Source organism: Papaver somniferum, unplaced genomic scaffold, assembly GCF_003573695.1.
Source record: "Papaver somniferum cultivar HN1 unplaced genomic scaffold, ASM357369v1 unplaced-scaffold_133, whole genome shotgun sequence".
In the NCBI taxonomy this organism is placed as follows: domain Eukaryota; kingdom Viridiplantae; phylum Streptophyta; class Magnoliopsida; order Ranunculales; family Papaveraceae; genus Papaver; species Papaver somniferum.
In genome coordinates this window covers 546,689-551,466 of record NW_020622492.1, presented here as the reverse complement: position 1 = coordinate 551,466, position 4,778 = coordinate 546,689, and the positions used below count along the sequence as shown (strand labels likewise).

At 35.5% G+C, this 4,778-nt stretch overlaps 1 long non-coding RNA gene across 4 annotated transcripts; it reads right to left on the bottom strand.

Moving 5' to 3' along the window:
- Positions 1 to 279: 279 nt before the first annotated feature.
- On the bottom strand, positions 280 to 3,814 carry LOC113333725. 4 transcript variants are annotated; one of them, XR_003352262.1, is made up of 6 exons: positions 3,701 to 3,814; positions 3,367 to 3,459; positions 2,813 to 2,953; positions 2,363 to 2,539; positions 1,788 to 1,873; positions 280 to 1,669 (listed from the first exon to the last, which is right to left on the bottom strand). It is a non-coding gene; the product is annotated as an uncharacterized LOC113333725 (long non-coding RNA). The 4 variants fall into 4 exon arrangements; XR_003352260.1 differs by having other exon boundaries at positions 280 to 1,064; positions 1,556 to 1,669; positions 3,367 to 3,810; XR_003352261.1 differs by having other exon boundaries at positions 280 to 1,061; positions 1,556 to 1,669; positions 3,367 to 3,810.
- Positions 3,815 to 4,778: the final 964 nt, after the last annotated feature.

The window sequence follows — 4,778 nt, the reverse complement described above, 5'->3', positions numbered from 1 at the left end:
ACTCAGATAATTAATCTCTTTTCTTAAAGGGGGTACATCTCTTACACAGATAAGTAATCCATGGGTGCTATTAAATTCAAATTTACCAATCATCTCATACACAGCCCCGACAAAGATTTTCCAGTCAGCATTTGTTCCCATATTTACTGAACTGAAAAGAAAATCTTAGAATGCAAGCTGCAAGTAACCATGTACAAAGATGAGAATCAGACATTTATTCTGTGTTTCCTAAACATGAAGTCAATGGGAAGTATCATTATCAATACTGAAGTCGAACTATTTTCAGGTATTTACAGAACATCTCTTATGAACTGTTAATTACACTTACTGTTTGTTTACAAAATAAATTAAAATTACACTTACAGTTTGATCAATAACATTTCCAAACATCACCATCGGATGTTCACACCAAGCAGTAAAAATCCACAGGAAACATTATCACGTAGTCTGGAATTGTTAAATTCATAAAAACGTTTACTAAAGTCTGGAATTGTTAAATTCATAAAAACGTTTACTTAAATACAAATATAACTGCTCCACCACTTAAGCTCCACCTTCTCCTATTGCTAGCACAGGAATGCATACTACTGCACCCAGGGCAAGGTTACGATTAGTGGCTAGGTTAGGATTAGCTTTATCCAGAACCGCGGCATATTCCCAGTAAACGCTGAACCGCTTGTGCACCTTTGGCGCATGGGATTTTGGGATTTGGGATTTAGTCGCATTTTAAAACTGCATTGCAGCAGTTCAAAAGAATATACTTCATTGGATTTCCAGTGTACTAAGCCATACATACCTTTGTAGCTCGTGGGATTTCGTATATGATAGGAGACTTGAAAATCACATGTACAAGTAAAGCCTATTTCTGAATACAACCGATCGTCATGGATCTACCTGCTTTATGTTGAGTTTAATTTCCTGGCCAAACTGAATTCCACCAAGTTTCCGATCTTCTTTAATGAGCTAATTAGAGGCAAATAATCATCAAATTCGGTTGACCCTTAGCACCTATGGCAGCACTTAAGCTCCACTTTCTCCTATTGATAGCACAGGGACGCATCCTACTGCATCCAGTGCAAGTCAGAAGCTCTACTAATATCAAAAGCTGGTAGTTGATCACTGGAATGCATATCAATAAAATACACATGTGCCTGATTACGATGGATAAGCCATCCAAAGTGAAAGTATACAGCACTGAAGCCTTAGTGAGTTATTGTGATTTTAATGGTGACAAAAGCTAAGGAGATACCTGGATAATCAAGGATGGGAGCAAAATCCTAACCAATAAAATGAAACACTTAGAAGATCAATTTTTTTTGACCCAACAAATAAATTTACTTCTAAAATAATATGATTCTATTGACAAATTCAGTTTGAGACCCTTTCTAACACTATTTTCGCTTTTTGGGATGGATGTTTGTAGTGTATATATATATATATATAGATTAAAACCCCAACAAACTGTTGCTGATGCCCTCCAATCAAAACAATAGCCAAACTGCATCCAAAATATCTGAAGGTACAATTTCAAAAGTAATATAACGGAATTATCTACCTTAAATCTGAAGCGACAATTAAACGTAACTGAGATTAACAACTTCAGTTTGATGTTGCTGATGCCCTTGCAATTTCAGAACCCAATCAAACAATAGCCAAACTGCATCAAAATCTGGAGATTTAATTTCAAAATTAGACAAACACTAAAACAAAGAATCAATAACAAACCCTAACCAAATTAATACCTTTTTGAGAATCGTCTTTTCGATGAGAAAGAAAGAGAACAGTACCTCATGTCGGGAAAGAAATTGGTGGTGAGCCTGCTTGCTTCTGCTCCGTCGATTGTTGCTGATTCATTGTTTGTAGCTAACAACCACTGCATTCATTCATTGTTAAGATAATGGGAATTTTTAAACAAAGCACCACTGAATTTCAGAAAAATTATGATATACATATACTTTTGCTTGGTGCTTTTCCGAAAAACTGCTTCTAAGAATTCAATTGGTAATTCATAGGATTCCTAGTCCATTGTCCCAAATATCTTTTGACAATTCATAATTCCAAAATGAGTTACTCAGTATAGCATAAACTGTAATCTTGCTCACATACTTATAACATGCCATGTAACACTCTCTAATATGTTTAAATTTTATGTCATTCAAGACATGTGCATGAAAGTCACCTGACGCACTTCAGACTTATTTCCACAGAAACGACTCGTCAAACACAGAAACAAAAGAAATCAAGGTCATTGGACTACATAAATTACAGGTTGTGTCACCTGAACTACAAAAATTACATGCTTAATTTAAGAGCTATCTCAGGTAGCTAAGGAGATCATTAGAGGGAAAGAGAGAAACTATACATTTGATTTAATGATGTCAGAGGTTGAAGGGGAGTTGGTCCTGATGAGATGATTGACAACCCCATTAATAAAAAATCTCGAATTGAAACTTGAGTAGCTTCTGCTATTCCTCATCTTTAATCTCTCCTTCCAAAAATCTCCCAGTTCTGAAACATTGTTATGTTCCATCAGCAAACCCTGGAATTGAGAGAAAAGCCCAAAGAAAAGATAAATAAGTTTGAGCATAGCAAAACCAAAGGCAATTCAGAAAAAAAAAAAAAATAGCGTGACTCTTAACGATGGCCACGGACAAAATGGATGCACGTGGCTTTTAAAGTAAACAATAGCCACGTTGGATCCATAGTTTGTGTTTATATAGACTTTATTGCCATGGTTTTACTGGTTCACTGTGTCATAAAGGTGAATAATAACCAGCACCTAGATAAAAAAACAAAAACAAATCGGAATTACCTTTGAGAATTCTGTGGAGAATTGTTGTCGGTCTCCAATAAAGCAAGACTCCCGACATGGGTTAAATTAGTAAAAGCAAGCTGCAGAGATAGCCATTGAACCACAAACTCGGTTTACGGAACATTTTTGTTTCGTCCTCCCCTGCAAAACAAAAACCAAAGAGACTGTGTGATTCAGTCCGATGCTTTTCATTAGCTTTACCATAGATATCTGCAATTACCAACCAATTGCAAGTTTTGGCTTAAACTAAACTTGTTTAGAAATATCAACTAAAATCTGTACAGAAATTGTATACCCCCAATCTTAAAGGTGGAACCTAAAACATAAAAAAATCCAGAAAAAACATAATTAGGGTTCATAACTTCAGCTCAACTCAAGAACCAAAATCAGTACGCAGTTCAATCAATTGCTGAAATACTTTTAGGGCATACACGGAATATTCAGAAACAACAACATTAAGAAAGTTAGCAAACTTATCAACAATCAAATTGGTTCCTGTTGTTTAGGTTTGTATGCCCAAAAAGAGACAAAAAGAAAAGAAAAAAGAAATTTACCTTAATTTAGCCTCATAAAATAGATCGTCACTAAAAACTTCCATGGACAGGATTCAATTTGAATAGCAATGACTCTGAATTAAATCGCAAAACCTGATTTCAAGAGCCGGGGTTAGATATCAATATATAAACGGATCAGACCTTTTTTTTTTTTTTTTTTTTTTTTTTTGAATTTTAGCCTAAACAATTTTGGAAAATCAAGGACGTTTTTTTTTCTTCTTCTCGGTTTGGACTTCTTGAGTAATCCTTGTGACGATTGCTGCAAACGAACGAAAGCAAATAGAAAAACCTAATAATCAGAACATAAGATTCATAACAGTAAGAATATACAAACCCAAACAATTCAAGCCACCAATAATTCAAACGAACCCTAAAGATCGTATGCTAAAATTCAGAGCTGATGTATATAAGGTAAAACTCTTGAGTTTAATAATTGCGGGCCTGGTTTCGTCAATTTTGGATATTTGAGCAAAACACAACTATCATTCCCGGCCGTCCAAGTCATAAGGGTCCCCGTCAAATCCTGTCCGTCTAATGACTCTCAAATCTTAGAGTCAAAGACTACCTTTTTTTTTTATTACAGTGATTGATCATGGCATTACCAGTTTGTGGCTTTATGGCCATCCCCAAGCTTGGTTTTGGTCGGGCAATCTCCGGTTCTGTTCAAGAAACCTGTTCTTCATCATTAGAAGTGCAGGAAACACAATCCTTTCCACGATCATGGCTTGCTGGTGAAGTATTATGTGCCTTATAGTGAAGTGTTGCTTTCTTCGTCTCATCAAATGTTTAGAGATTGCCATTGCATGAAACATTGCTATTGGTATTATTGTTGCCACATAACCAAAAGATATTGCATTTGCTGGTGATGGTGGTGGGATGAGTTTATTCCTCCCCCACTTAATCCGAATTTGCATTTCATTTAATCCGGATTTACTATTTCTGCTTAGATGATGGATCATGGATGGATGTGATGGACATGTACTTGTGTATGCATTCCATGGATTATGTCCTCCTGATGTGTACTGATGATTATTTTGATGGATTCAAGATGTTTTATTTAGTTTATAACTCAGGAGGACTACTAACGAAATCAAATTTTTATACCTTTAGTCTATAGAGTTAAAAACGCACCTGTAACATTTTGTAGAATGATTAGGTAAAGCAAGAACTTTGAGAAACCTACGGAGAACGATGCATGAGACCGATTCCATGGTAATGCCATTATCAATACAGGGCATGGGACGCTACAAATTAGGAGAGGATTAGATATGAATATATATGGTTACCTTTTTTAGATTTAAATTATATTAAAACTAACGGTCCGCGGGTTAAAACTCCAAAGATGTCACTATCCATACACAAAAACTCCAACAAAACAAATTGTTCACAAAAACCCCATTTAATATAATTGG